Consider the following 15,654-nt stretch of genomic DNA (forward strand, 5'->3'; position numbering starts at 1 on the left):
TGGCTTTTTGCCTGATTTTTTTTTTATTATTAGATGTGGATTGCAAAATCACAAACGCCCTCTGCGAAAAATTGCAGAGCGGCTCCCTGCCTCTGGGAGCTCCAGCCAGGATTTGTGATGCAATCAACTCTACATATTTTACAAGCCCGAGGTTCCCTTGGTAAAGGCTACCTAATGCCCCCCAAGAATGCCTAAAGGAAAAAGAAAAAGAAATTTCCCGTACGCTGTAGCGGGAAAAACGCTGGTCTGGACTCGGGATGCACGCACGCTCCGTGCAGAGCCAGAGAGTGGGGGCTGCAGTGGCCCCGATAACGCCGCGCTCCGCTTCTCCGGGGCTGCATCCCCGCCCCGCCTCCGCCATCGGCCCCTTTCTTCCGGAGCCAGGGCGCCCTGGCCGGATCCTGCCCGTGGCTCGCAATGCCTGCGACCTCGGCAGGCGGAGCCAGGCGAGGTACCAGGGCCCGGGCCACGCGCGCGGCGGAAACACAGCGCAGGCCGAGATCATCGCCACCCGCAAGGCAGGTCCCAGTCTGTCGCGGGGACGCGGCGGGCGCGATCCGCTCCGCGCCGGACGGCCGCGCGCGCGCGCTCGCTCAGGCGGCGTCGCCAAGTCCCGGCCGCGAGGCCGCGCGCGCAGCTCTGGGCGGAGCCGCGGGGGGCCTGGCCGCGCGGGGCGGGAGGAAAGGGCAGGGCCGCGGGGCGGCAGTGGTGGCCCGGGCGGCCGGCCGGCAGGCGGCGGGGGCGGGGAGGATGCCGCAGCGGCCGCCCGAGCGCCCCGGGCCCCGCGCCAGCGCAGGGGCGCAGCGCGCGCTGCGGGCCGGGCGGAGTTAGGGCGTCTACACGGCGCGCGCCCCCCGCGCTCCGGCTCGGTCGCCGCTGCAGGGAAGCGGCGCGGGGACCAGGCCCGAGGAGCGCGCTGCGCCCGAATCCCCCTGTCCTGCTCCTCGCTCGCGCCCCGGGGCTGCGCTCCCTGCGCCCGGCCTCCAGAGCCACAGCTGCGGGCGATGCGAGCGCCCGCTCCCGCGCCCCCGCCCGGAGGTAAGTGGCCGAGCGAGTGCGCACCTCGGGGATCTCGGCCGGTGCCGCGGAGGGCGGGGCGGGCCGGGGTCGGGGGCCGAGCCCTGCACTCACCCAGGGCCCTGAGTCCCCGAGGCGGAGCAGGGCCGAGCGCGCGGACCCGGGCGTGCGGCGCGGGGCGGGGCGTGCGGGGCGGGGAGGCCGAGCGGGCCTGCGGTTGATCCCGGGGACCCCGCCGCCGGATTCCCAGGTAAGGGCTCGTCGCTGAATGTTTCCGACCGGGTCGGTAGCTGCGTTCTCCCAGCCTGTTTTCAAGTCAGAATGCGAGACTGGGCAAAGCCATCTCCGGGCTTGCGGAGGGATGGTGTCCTCGGTGTCGCACAGCTGGGCAGATGCGGCGGGAGGCGACGGCGCGGAGTTGGGCGTTTGCAGCTCGGGGCGGCCCCTGGCGGCCCTTGGGGAAGTCAGACCGCTCGGGAACTGGGGTGCTGGTCTGTGGTCCGCCGCCTCCCGGAGGACTTGGCTGGCTTGGCTGGCGAGCCCGGTACAGGTGTCTGCAGATAGTGTTCTGCGGTCGCCCTGGCTTGGCCGACAGAGGCAGCCTTGCGCCCAGCCCTAACTTCCTGCTGCTCGGAGGGAGGGTCTGCGCTTCTGAGGAGCCGGTAGCAGTTCTCTCTTCTCTTCTCTGTGTAAAAGTTCATTGCGTTAGAGCACTTTGCAAGATCATCTTTTTCTACCCTATCTTTTAAATTTCCATAATACGCTATAAATTTTAGTTTTGGGAAAATGGAGCATGATTTTATATTCCAACATTGAGATTTAAGAATTTGGAAAATTGATTCAGTAGAAATAGCAAGATGACAGAATCTTTATTTTCCACTTCTGTAATCGTCTGCTAATAGGTGATCATTAGTTATTTGTACAGTGACCCATGATGCTTCAAGTTTCATCAAAAACCATTTGGAATTACAGTGTATTTGTGGTGTTGCCTGTGAGATTTAACTAAATTTCAAAAATTGTCTGTATAAACAGGCAACATGATTATTTTAACATTTATATTTGCATTCTGACATTTCAAGCTCCGAATGCTAACGTGTAATGTTTATCAACTGTGGTAATTTTCCTTGGCCCTTTTAAGCACATTTCGTGTACCAGTCTCTGCAATAAAACCTGTTTCGATTAAACTCTCAAGCACAATTTTAAAAATGGAATTCATATGCTAAGGAAAAGTCTAAGTTGCTCCAGAAGGAATTGTGATGTGGTTAATAAGTAACGTATTAACTTGTTTTAGTCTTGTGGTTTGGTTTAACTAAAATGTATTTCATTGAAGGTAAAGGCAAACATAAAACATTGAGATGTGGCTGTGATTCCTAAGTCAAAATGTATGACATAATACAGATACTTTTGTTTTCTGCAGTGCCCGAGGCTGAACCCAGGGCCTCTAGTGTGTATTAGGCAGGTGTCCTTCTGCTAACCCTAGCCCTCTCTACAGATTTGTGACTATGGTTTTTATTCGGTAGATAAGTGTATCAGTTTCCAAGTTTGATAACCAGGATGATTGTGAATAGGGGTTGGAAGATCCAGTGTTTTTCTGCTTTAAAACATTATTCTGTTTTTTAGGTTTCTTTTGTACCAAGAGTTGAACTCAGGGCCTTGTGCTTGCCAGGGAGGTGCTTATGCTCCTGAACTATATCCCCGGCCCTAAAATATTGTTTTGAAAAAAAAAAGAATAATTGATGTATTTTTGTGCCCTAATGTATTTTCTGTTTTGCCTTTGTTCTTGTTCTTCTGTCGCTTGAATTTTAATGAGTCATTATTGTTTTCAGCCCTTCGTTAGCAAAATCATTCTGAAAGTTCTTTTCTTTCTGGCATGAGTCTACCATCTCCATCTCCCATGACCCAAAGAACTTATTTTGTGCACAGTAGGGTAAACCATGCTTGGTTGCTGTATCTTCTCTAACCTGGTTGGGTTCTCCCTAGATGGCTGAGGAAGTTTAAGATGGAGAGAACCAACAGTGAGAGGGGTCTCAAACATCAGGGTTATTCTAAGAAGCAGATGTCATCCTGAGAGATAATGGCATTTGATACTTCCTCCTGGGTGTAGTCAGGGGTACCAGGTGGTTACCTCAGAGCAGTTCTTCCTTGCTGGCTTTAGAGTCTCCCTTTAGTTACAGTAAACTCTTCATTTTGTTGCTTAGAAACACTTACTTGATCCCTTGACAAAGAGAAGTCAGACCCTTCACAGAGTGCTGTAACTCTGGGCCTGGGTAGGGGCCTTGCAGTCAGGTAGGGGCTGACTGCTGCTTGCAGGGGGAGGAGGCTTCCCTCTCCCTGTCTGTGTCCTGCAGCCCTGGGATGGGTGATGAGGCTTCTTGGGTCCTGGCTCTGACCCCTGCACCCCGCCCCCACGAACACCTCTCCTGGGCAGTGCTCCCCTGAGATCTGATTTACTCTGTCTCACCCTTGGTGTCTTCCTCTAGCTTTGGCCTTACAGAGCTCTCTCTTTTCCCTTGCTAAAGCTCATTTTCTGCCCTTTTAAAATCTCAACCTGTGAACGTTTCCTTTTTGTTTACATTAAACAGAATCCACTCAGTTCATATATACAAGAATGAGAAGTATTAAGGTTGGGGGGGCAATGCACTGAAGTAAATTTGTGGAACCTTGGGTTTGGAATATCAGGAAGATATGGCTGAATAATTGTTGCATACATCTCCCTTTGATGAGGCACAAAATGCCTTTGTTCTGCGCATGCCAGCACCTGCAGATGGCCTGAATTTGATCAGAAGTGTAATTGAGAAAAACAGTGTTTTCGGAGGTTTGTGTGCAGGAAGGCTGGATGGTCCTTTTTCCTTTTAATGATAGCCATCAGAGCAGGAGTCTCAGAGACCACACCTCTGACTCTGGGCTTTCTTCTGTAGTTGGTATAGAAAGAGACTGAAGCCTCCACTTACGGTGTCTCTGAAATTTAGGGATCCAATGTGATAAAAATTATTTTTAATTGAGAATATTAAACGTTGGCCCAGATGGGTGACGTGGGCCACCTGGACAGAATACCTAATTCCAAGAAATAACTCTGAGACTTTCTGCTTCCGACCCAGAGTCCTCAGAGGGGGCCCTGGGCACTGGGTTCTATTGCATAATACCCCACAGGAGGTAATTTGCTTTTGATGACTAATTAACAAAGGATTGAGGGAGGAAGAATTTAATAGTTTGTTTAGCCTGCTTCTGTGCAGTTTTTTACTTACCATTAACCAGGTGTGCCTTGTGACCAAGAATCACTCATGAGACACTTAGGCAGGTGTATGGTTCCTCACCATCTCCCTTTTTTCTTCTATAATTCTGTTTGCTGCGCAAACATCCTATTTACTGATTTGTTTTCCTGCATGTTGACACTGGAATTTAAAGATTGCATAAGTGACAGTAATAAATGCCCAGACACTGGATGGAGCAAAGCCTCTGCAACATGGTACAAATCTCAGTCTCAGAGGATTACTCTGTATGTCAGTATGGCCAGACCTTGTGTGGACTCTCAGGCATTCATTCCTAAGTCCTTACTGATCTGTTCTGGTGGGTTCCCCTGAGGGAGCACCTGCCTGAAGGGTCCAAGTGAACAAGCAGTAGTCTGGTATTTCGAATCACACTAACTGCAATTGAACGTTAAACAGCTTAGTAAGGAGTAGGAATTGAAAATTCACAGGATAGGAATTTAAGGTAGTGAGCCATTTAAAAAAATACTTCTTTGCATCGAGGAAGCACAGATTATCAGGTTGAGGCCATAAGGAGTCTGGCAGGTGTGAGGTGAGTGACAGCTGGAAGGTGGAGGGGGTGGGTTGATGTGTTCAGGATGGGGGCATTTCGCTCCTGGAATCCCATGGCATTGGTGCCTCTGCTCCAAGACACTCCTGAGGAAGCTGTCTGGCAGGAGGCTGATGTCCAGGGCCGCCCCATGTCCCTGCAAGGAGTGGCAGAGGTGTAGAGGGCCGGTGACTTGGTTCGGAATTCACCACCTGTGCGAGCACAGACAAGTTAATTTCTCTGTGCCTTGACTCTTCTTGTCTGTCAAGTGAAGGTAATAATAGTAGCCACCTACATCGTTCAGAGAATGAGGTAAGTTGACTTATGTGCAGTGCTTGGAACGCTGCCTGCGCAGGGTAAGCAATTCTCTGTTAACTGTTACTGAGGGTATTGGGTGAAAATGAGAAAAATCCAACGGCGGAGCCATTTTTACAATGATAATGCATTTATGCATATATAGCCATTAAAATAATGGTTTTGAACACTACTTAATCACGTGGGAGACATTGAATCAGACCTCCAGTGGTATGTTCAGAAGACCCAAATTGGATTTAAAAATGAGTCTCTATGGAAGACAAAGTGACAAAATACTAAGATTTTCTCCATGGATGGGATCACTGATTTACATTTTTTCACATTTTTAATTTGTTAGTCATGTGTATTACAATGATGATTGTTAAAGTTTAGTACCGGTCTGTGGTAGAATTTTTATATTTTTGACTTCATCAGATGCATATTCTTTGTGATATACTTCACATTTTCTTTTCTTCAAAGCTGCTAATATTTCACTTCCTTCGTGTCTTCACCCACACGTCATCTGCTTGGTATTTTCTTGCACTCAGCTTGCTTAGTGTAAAGATGCCCCTTTCCTTTCCTGTTCTCGTTTCTGCCTCTTGAATGCTGGGCACACATTCTGCTGCCCCTGAGCCGTGAGTATCTTGAAGAATAAAACGACCAGGGCAGAATGATCTGTGGCTAACTGTGGCATGTGTGTTTTTCATTTCAGACAAAAGATGTTAATGTATGAGTTGATTTTTTTTCCTAGGCTAAAACCTCAGTGTTCAGGTTTAATTGCAGTGTTGGAACTTTGTGATCAACAAATGGGTTTGGGGTTGCAGTTTGGGCGCTCGTCTCTAAAAGGTATTCCCTCTGACCGCTGTGTAGGATGCTGTGGTAGTGGCTTTCTCCTGGGAGTTCAAGCTGGAAACTGCTGCTTGGGTGATGGTGGGTGCCCTGTCCTCTCCACGTTCACACATTCCTCCTTACCTGCGCTCCCAACTCATGTGAACGCAGCACTCCCAAGTGGGACCAGGATCCTTGCCAGTCCTGCTTGTATGGGAGAATTAATTCCTGTCCTGCTGCTGTGCTATCTGAATTCTGTTTCTTCTGTGAAGTCCGTCTTCCAGAATTAGGTTGATACTGAATTTCACGAGCAGTGTCTTAGCCATGCATTCAGCTTGATTTCTGTTCTCCTGTCTCTTAGACTATTTGTACCACAAATACATTGAATATTGACCTGCTTTCTTGCTTGGTTTTCTTCAGGGTTGTGTGCTAATTACTCTGTGCCCTTTAGCTTGCTAGTAGAGCGTTCTCCACAGAGCATGCACAGGGAACATAGAAAAACTGTATGTTGCTATGTTGACGACATTCTTAGAATTGACTGGTGGCTTTTTGGTTCTGTCTTCCCATTTGCACATTCTTTTCTTTTTCTTATTTTCAAGATCAGATATCAGCATGGCTTGATCCTTTCAGCCTTAGAGATAGATATCTGCTTGATGATCTGATAATGATTTTTATTCCTAAAACCTGGAAACAAATGGGTTCAATTACAAAGAACACCAGTTATCAAGTGCATTTATAATAGGGGTCAAGTAATTGCAAATTAATCCTCTTATGGCGCTAAACTGTTACTTCTTTGATCTAAGACAGTTTTGAGGGTCTGTCAGAGAATGTGTTCACAGTTTACAAATTAGAAACCTTTGTACATCTTCTGTTTCTGGGAAGAGACCAAATCCCAGGGAATGTTTTCACATGTCTGCCCTCAGCGTCTATGAATGGTGATTTCCAGAGTGGGATTCGTGCATCCACAAGAGCCAGGGAGAGAAATTGTTGGAGGGTCTTTATCATCGTCTCATGACTTGGCTTGTAAGCAAACAGGACAAGTACAGAAAACATGTAGGGATAAATTAAAAAATTAGTATTTTGGGCACAGATAATTTTATCAGTGCTGAGTGTTTTAAAAGTGAAGACAACTAATCTGAAGATAATTCCTGTTATGTAATTATAACAAATCAAAAATCAGCTTAAGCATAGGTTCTGTGTCCCACCTGGAGAGGAGTGGTGATATGTGTGTGCACCTGTGTATGTGTGGACAGAGTGGCATGCGTGTGCACCTGCATGTGCACCCAGGCACGTGTGTGGGCAGTGTGGCACATTCCATCTCTTACAGGGCTTGTGATGTGACTGGGAGGAATGTGAAGCTCTAAAACCGCTAAAGGCAGTATGATGCCGGTGGCAGAATTCATGATAAATCTGCACTGTCAGAATATTTCCAAGCCCCTTTAACAGTAAAACATACGCTTAACAGTCCAGTGAGTTTTTAGTCCTCCTCCTTGAGTAAACTGTGCTTTGATTGCCTCCTGGATACAGCTGTATCCAGATGAATGAGTTTTATGCTTCAGTATTCAAAATAAGATTTACCAGTTCTTTTGATAACATGGCTGTGTTTCTCTTAAACTATACAAAAAAATGACACAGTGGAAAGGTAGCAGGATTTCTGGAGCAGTGTCCTTCGGGAGCAGTTATGGTCTAGTAATTTAAAGTCAGTGTGTGAATTAATTTCCTAGACAAGCCATAACAGAGTACTCCACACCTGCCAGCTTAAAACAAAAAATACTGATTTTGTAGCAGTGCTGGAGGGCCATTTAGCAGAACCTCCTCACCCCTGCCTGTCGCCTGGTGGTTTATGGTCCTCGTGACATGCAGCTGCAGTCCCCGAGCTTTGCGTCCACCTTGCTGGCTTCTGCCTGTGCGTATCCCTGTGCTACATGTTACAGTATGCCAGTCATTCTGGGTTCGGGACCCACGCTCCTCCAGGAAGACCTCCTCTTCACCACTCACATCTGCAGTGACCCAATCTCCAAATAAAGTTATTTTCTGGGGTACTGAGCATTGTAACTTCACTATGATTATCATCTTTTTTGGTGTGGCCCGATTCAACCCATAATAACAAGTAATATCAGAATCTGTAGTTGAATATACGAACAGTGTGTAGGTTGTCAGTGGTCACCATGGAACACAGTACGAAAGACAGGTGGAAGGCAAGGAAGCTTCTGCAGTTCTTTGTGTAGGTTGTTGACTGATTTGTCTCTGGGGTTTGGTAGCCCCGACTTGGTAAAGATTTTCAGTACAATATTTTATGCTGTGTGGTTTGACCTGCCTGTTAAAATTCCCTAAAGTGGCCTGTGGATCAGGATGTTTCTCAGGGTCTGTCTTTGGGTTTTAGTTTTGATAATGCTGCATCACAGTCTCCAAACCTCCGTGGCTGAGATCTGCAGATACTTATGTCACACTGATGGACCGGCAGGTTGACTGCAGTTTGGCTATTCTTGGCTGTGCTTGGCAGTGCTGTGCTTGGCAGGGCTGAGTTGGACTTGACAATTGGGGCTGAAGTTCAGGTCTGTTTCAGGTCTGTTCAGGTCTTTGTCTCCAGAGCTTTCTTGGGCCTCATGTCAGATAAGTAGATCATTACTCTCCATAGTCTGCTCAACAGAGCAAGTCACACAGCAAACTGGAGGGGAATGTACATGTAGTCTGTGCTAGTGCAAGGCACCAACAGTCACAGCAAATTGTGTTGGTTGTTTTGTGCTGGGACACAATATCCAGCTTAGAGGAGTGGTATATTTTAGTTTATAGTTTTGGAGGTTTTAGTCCATGGCCTGCAGGCTCTAAGGCAGAAACCAAGGCATGGTGAAGGGGTCTGACAGAGGAAGGCAGCCCACCTCACAGGGGTCTGGAAGCTTAGTTAGCACAAAGAGGGCAGCCGGAGAGGGAGCCGAACCCTTCCAGGTCCACAGTGGTGGCACCCTTGTGATCCCGGCACCTTGAACACAAATGAGATACTTGAGAAACATTCCAGATTCAAACCATGACTCCAAGGATGTGGATGACTATAATTCTCTTATTGATGTGAGAGGTGGAAGTGCATAATTGGAAACAAAGAGCCATTTTTCTTTTGGATATAAGAACTTCACTTTGAAGCATCTCAATAAAGCTTTAACAGAAAATGTACTTAAAGAATAGATTAGTTTCTGGGTGCCTCTCTTCTCTGATCCACACCCTGCTCCTGAGTGCGTCTTATCTCTGCTTCTAATAAATTGATCTCATGTCTCTTTAAGATAAGTAACTAAATAACAGGCATAAAAATACATTTTTCCATCTCATCTATGGATGTGGCCCTTCCCATAAAGAACTGGTGATTTACCTGAGCTTTGTGTCTCTTACTGATAAGTTTCAGAAGGCACTCATAATTAATTTTTGAAGACTAATGTTCATAGGCCATGTACTGTGTGGTTTGGGGAAAAGTATTTCATTTATTTTAAACATCTTATTGGTTTGGTTTTCACCAGTTAACTCTTAATTCAGACCCACCAAATACACCTTCCCCAAATAATGCTGCTAATAATTAGTGATCATAGTGGTAACTACTGCTCACACGTTTTTCTCTGCTGGACTTGAAGGAGTTGGGTTAGGTGCTAGAACGGCACTCATGAAGCTGTGATGACATTTGCTCCAAGCTCTTGGTACCAGTGTACCATGATGCACCTTGGCACCTGTGTCTTGCAAGGCTTTGAAGAATGAGGCTGTTTTGTACATTTGGGGACAGATTAGAAAATGTGTAAAAGTTGAACAGGCCAGAGACTCTGTGATCCTAGAGATGAGTCTGTCTGATAGTGTTAAAATGAATTATACAACTTTTGAGAACAAGCTTTTCTTCCAGTGTCACTTGCTTCCTAATTTGATGATAGTGGAAGCCTTTCAGTTGGTCTTTAGATCTCATTTCCCTCAAGGAATAATCCTGGGTCCAGCAGACTCATTTCTTTTCTGTTGTACACTTGTACTTCAGTGTTATAGTAGCCAGCTGTGCATCTTAAGACTTCCCTGAGGGATACAGGAAACAATCTGTGTGTTATCCAGTTGGTATGATGTAGGGCAAGGGGTGTGTACTAACTGGCTTTGCATATGTTTATCCAAGCATCACAGAGGGTCCTGTAGACCCACACCACTCCAGGACTCATTAAAAAAATAAAAAATTTTCTTTTGATTTTTCTGACAGAAGTAGCACAATTTAGTATAGTAGCACATGAAAAACTAGATTTTTAAGTTTTAGAGTAGGTCAAAAATGAACCATCAGATTACTTATGCATTAGTTGTGTGTGGTGGTGCACTCCTGTAATCCCAGCACTACGGAGACTGATGCAGGAGAATCATTGGGAGTTCAAGACCAGTCTGAACTACAAAGTGAGCTCAAGGCTAGGCTGAACTGCATAGCAAGACCCTGTCTCAAAAAGACAAAAGAGAAAAAAGATTACTTATGCATCATGGATGATAAAGATGATCCATTATGGTAAAATATACACTTTTATGACAGAAGAGTGGTGTGAGTGGATGATCATGATCATGATGTTGACAACTTTGATGATGAGCCAGTGCTCTAGTGACTGTGAAATGGAACAAAAATCAACCAATACAGGGGCAAGAGTGCAGACCTCCTTGGTTCAGATAAGGAAGAGAACTGCATTGTTAATTTCCTATCGTCTTGTTTTAAAATTTGTGTCATTTTTATTGTTTTTCTTCTGTTCTCTTAAAAAAAGAAAAAATGGAAGCCTGAGATGGAAACAAAACTGCAGGTGGAATAGATGTTGTTGATGAATTGTGTGGCAGCTGTGGTGTTAATTGAAACACAAAGTATTGGCCAAAGGTTGTATTTTACTGAATCCTAAATATATGTGGCATAGTTGGATAGTTACAAGGAAAATAAGTACAAAATATCATGGAGAAATTTTCTTACAAGTTTGGGAATGAAGCGCTTAAGAGATGATTAACAGCGGAGGAAAAATAAAGTGCTTCTGCGCAGGGAGCTGTGCAAACAAATTGTGGAACACATTGGTGAACAGACAGGAGCAGCATCGCAGAGACCTGCTAGGACAATAGGAAAATAAGATGTCCCGCTGTGCTCTGCAAAAAAGTACAGGAAAGCAACACATACATGCTATCAGTATAAGCGATACTTGTGTATGGATAAGCAGTTGTCATGTGTGGAGACTGCCTTGGGGGTGACAGCTGACGCAAAGCTTACTTCTGGGGTAGAGTTCTGATGTTTTCATTGCAGTTCACATTGGAATTTATTTCTGATGTTATCGTCTAGGCTTTGTAAGGAAGTACACAGCTGATGTGAAATGTTGAGGTCTATTCAGAATGCTCCATACATATTAAGAATTTAATAAGTTATTGATGTTTTATGTTCCTGTTAACTGCACAGTATATAATAAGAACCTCTTGACAGAGCAGCAAGACCAGCAAGATGTTAAGTATGTCCTACAAAGTGACCGGGAAGACGAAGGATGGGGGCTGGCAGTGTGAGCGGCGATGTGTACGGAATGTGCTGTCCTCAAGTGTGCAGATTGCCTCAGGTGTGCTAATGGAAGGGAAGATTTTGTTTTTGTTTTTGGAGAATACTACTGGTATTCTTATTGTAGTTTATATGGGAATTTATTTCTGATGTTCTCTTTTATAGTGTGTACACCAAAAGCCAGTCGATGTTGAAAATTTTGATGACTTTTTTAAACACTCAAATATTAAAAACTCAAAGCTTTTTGTGATTTTTTTTTCCTGTTAAGTACTCATCATTTAACTTATTGTAACTCATAAAGTTATAATCGATAATTCATCAATAGAAATATCCTAAAGAGTAAAGGAGCATCTGACAGACCCACATTTATTCTCGTTGAGGACAGAATGAGCCTTAGGCTATGCTGCAGGAACCTAGTGCTAATGTGGTGTATGCGGGAGCTCCAAAAGTCCACCAGGATGTGTGTCACCAGCTTTCCCAGCTCTGGTGAGGGGCAGTCCTGTGCGTGCAGTAGGTACTCCCAAAGCAGTGCTCGATGATGATAGAGGGCAAGTTTTCTCCATGGTGAGAGAGATGAGACCAGAGTACGCTCTGTCCTGCATGACTCGGGGAACTTTCTGGATAATGTAACCCAGATTTCTCCCTCTGTTTCATGTGTAGATAGAAGACTGCTCAAAACTGACTTCTATCACAGTTTTAGTCCTTACAAACAAGTTACCATTTATAATTTAAGATCAGTAAAGAAATAAGCTTTTAAGAAAAAATCAAAATGCCAAATCTTGGTTCTTTTTATTTGCCAGTTGTTTTCTGTGGGGGAATATAGTAGCAAAGATTGCATTCCAGAACAACAGAAGCTAAGAAGCTATAAACTGCTGTGAGACGTATTCTGGTGGTGCTTTAAATGTATAATCAGCACAGTACACATTTGTGGAAGCCACCGATGTGCTCACTGCTGTGTACTTAGTACTGAGTGGCAGTGGCCACTCGGTATTTATAGCCTCAAGGACAACTGCCAGAAAGATGGTGTTCTGTCTCATTTCTTTACTGTAGTCAGGTCTGGGGAGAAGCCCGAAGTGGATGTGAAAATTCTGCACAGTAATAGCCTGGCATTAGAGGCTATTCCTAGTGGCTCCTCCTGTGGGATCAGATAAGAGCTGATCACACTGGGTCTAATTCTGACAGTTCTTTGACCTTGAATAAATTATTTAATCTTTGTAAACTTCAGACTCTTTATCAGAAAAGGATTGAGAACATTACCTCTCCTACAGTGAAATAGTATGAGTTGGCATTAAATTTTAAAACATTAGTCATGTTGTTCACGTTCAAAACTATGGTTTTCCTGTATGGGGCAGATTTGGATCTAGCTCTGGGTGTCACTGGAAGTGATATTTCATGAACACTTGAAAGCTTGGATTGAATCAGTGGGTAGAGTTTTCTGTTCACCAGGACATCAGATGGTACAAACAACGTCTAGACATTTATTATTTATTTACTTATTTACTTATTGAACAGGGACTTGATCTCAGGACCTTGTGCTTGCCAGACAGCCTCCGTGGTGTTGAGCTGTATCCCCGGCCCTACCATCTAGGCATTTAGTCTCTGTGGCAACTCTTTAACACGAGGTGTTAGAGAAATTGGTAATTTACCCCAGACCCCATGCCTTGTAGGTGGTAGAATCTGCATTCTAGTTAGATCTGTCTGTGCCTGGGTAGCACGCATAGCTCAGTGTCATGTCGAAGAGACACAGAGCATCATGTGACAGAGCTTTGGGGTATGTGGAGTCCCCAGTGGTTGCAGGGCCCTGCCTCCCTGGTAGTGTTTTTGCGTGGCATGGTTATAAAAGGCACTTCTGGCATTTAGCTTGGGGGAAATAAAGGTGCCCAGTGTCCTACTGTGAGTGGGAATGTCCCAAGAAATGAAGAACTGTCTCGTACTCAAGAATTTCACATCTTCTGTAGGATCTACGTAAATATTTATTGGGATACTCTAAAGGAAAGAAAGGGGTTTGTGCCAAGTTCTCCTTTGGAAATATCCGGCCAGTCATTATTCATAGCAGCAATTTTCATTGCAGTGTTCCACGCTGTCTTAGTCACTTTTCTTGCCACTGAGGCATAGACCTGACACCCCACAACTTAAAGGAAGAGAGGTTTATTTTGGCTCTCAGTTTGTAGAGGTTTCAGTTCGTAGTGCCTGGCTCTGTGACAGGGCAGCGTGGCACAGGCATTTGGTGGAGGAAAAGGTGCCCACAACATGGCGTCCAGGAAGCAGAGAACCACACTCTCAGGGACCCGCCTCTCCAAGCAGAACCTCCCTCCCGGGTCCCGCCATCCAGTCTCTTCCACAGGTCCCAGCTGTGAGCTCAGGAGGTTTTGGGGGCACATCTTTGTACCTAGGTACAAAGTACAACAGACCCCTCCCCCCATCACATCACCTCTGCCCTCCCATTTCCTTTATGTAGTGAGGAGGTTTCTGATCTTATTTCTCCTGTATCCAAACTCATCTTGCATAAGCATTCGTGTGAGGACTTCATTATGTCTTCTAATGTAGTTGTTCTGAAAATTTTCTTATTGAAATGCTTATGAATTGCTTTATTTTTTTGACTGTCATACAGATTTTATAAAATTACGTACAAGTATAAAATTTCAATACTGTAAAAGGCTTACTGTAAAGTACACAGAGTGTTAGATTTGACAGGTGTGGAAACTCCCCTGCAGCAGTCACATAAAGTACTCGCCGGCTTGTACTCAGTGACTTGGAGATAAGCAGGCTCCCCCACCTGCCTCTGAGAGGTCCTGGCCTCTAAGCTGGTTCTTCCTTTCCCCAAGCCACTTCATTCTCCTCCTGTAGCTAACGCCTGGTCTCAGATACCTGCTGAAGAGCTAGCAAATCTGAACCCCCATAGTGGATAAAGATTTTCCAGATGTTCAGAAGCAGTTGTTAGCTGGCCCCATGTATTCTTTCCAGCCCAAACCTGGCTGTTACCGTTTGGATCTGATATGTCCCCCAAAGCCAGTGTCCATACAGGCTAAGCTGTAACATAATAATTGACTCCTTTCTACATATAGCTGAGCTCTTTCTGAACCCGAATGCTATTATTAAATGTTCTTTCTTCCTACCTGAAGGTCATTAAGGATACTTGTGTTTTCCTTCAAGTCAGTGATAAATCTCTTGGCCAGGGTTAAGCCTAAGAAAAACACTCCATTTTGCAGTTACCATCCTCCCTGCAGACTGAAGACAGAGGTCAGCTTCCAGCTCTGAGCTGAGGTTAGACAGTCAGCACACACCTCTTGGTTCAGTGATTCAGTGATTTTCTTCATCCACCTAAGCACAGTGCCATCCACCCACAAATCCAGCCCACAGGTTTCCATCTTGTCCCAAAGCAGCTAAAGAGGAACTGATCAGATGCCTGTTAAATGGAGTTACACAGTGCCTGCTTCATTTCCTGGTTGCCTAGAATAGTAGTTCTGTCAAAGACGGAACTTAGATCAGTGGAGCTTGACTACACTTGTGTCGATCCGGCCTCCCTTCTCCACTGGCCCTGTGTGCCAGTCCTGCCAGCCCACTCGGGATTCCCTGCCTGAAACTGTCATAGCCTCATCTGCCCGAGGCCCCCAGCCCCTCTGCCTTCATCATTGGAGACTCCTGTTGCCCTGTTTGGGGTGTTGGGGCCTATGACAGACCCTGAGTTCCTTCCTCCTGTGCCGCAGGAGTCGCTCCCCCTCTCTGCTGTGGGCCTTTGCACCCGCTTCTTGTTTTCCCAACAGATGAGTTGCAGTTGTGGGTTCTCCTGAGCTTCCTGGCTGATGGGCACCATCTTCCGCTTTTCATCCGCATCAGGGCCCTTGGCCCATGGAGAAGGGGAACCCACTTTGTTGTTCTCCAGATGGGTTGTTTTTTCTGGGTGTATCCTGGGTCTTGGGGTTTGTAGTTTTTATTCTAGGTCTTCAACAACTTGCATTTTCTAATCACTTCTCAGGAATTCCTTGGGTAGAGATGATCTCCAGTCCATAGCGGCACAGTCTTGAATGCCGAAAGTTAAAATCATTTGTCTGTTTTCAAATTGATGCCATTCCCCACATCTCTGGCGATTCCTGATTCCCGATCCCTACTTGGTAGAAATCTCATTTCCAGATCTGCCCGTAGAACCTGAGAAATCTCTCTGGCCCAGGACAGAGCCTTCATTGAGCAAAATTAGGACTTCAGTGGAATTT

At 45.8% G+C, this 15,654-nt stretch overlaps 1 protein-coding gene across 5 annotated transcripts in view; it reads left to right on the plus strand.

The window, feature by feature from the left end:
• Positions 1-837: 837 nt before the first annotated feature.
• Ncoa7 (nuclear receptor coactivator 7) overlaps positions 838-15,654 on the plus strand; it is a 116,620-nt gene continuing 101,803 nt past the window's right edge. For 2 of the 5 annotated variants that reach the window (XM_063235044.1, XM_005008140.3), the window contains exon 1: positions 838-1,038. The gene's annotated coding sequence lies outside the window, so the exon portion shown is untranslated. Of the gene's footprint in view, positions 1,039-1,246; positions 1,268-15,654 lie in introns of those variants that run through there. The other 3 variants (XM_063235046.1, XM_063235047.1, XM_063235045.1) reach the window with 3 other exon arrangements.

The sequence above is a fragment of the Cavia porcellus genome, unplaced genomic scaffold, assembly GCF_034190915.1.
Source record: "Cavia porcellus strain 051 isolate PalLab524CR breed Dunkin Hartley unplaced genomic scaffold, mCavPor4.1 scaffold_24, whole genome shotgun sequence".
Taxonomy (NCBI): Eukaryota; Metazoa; Chordata; class Mammalia; order Rodentia; family Caviidae; genus Cavia; species Cavia porcellus.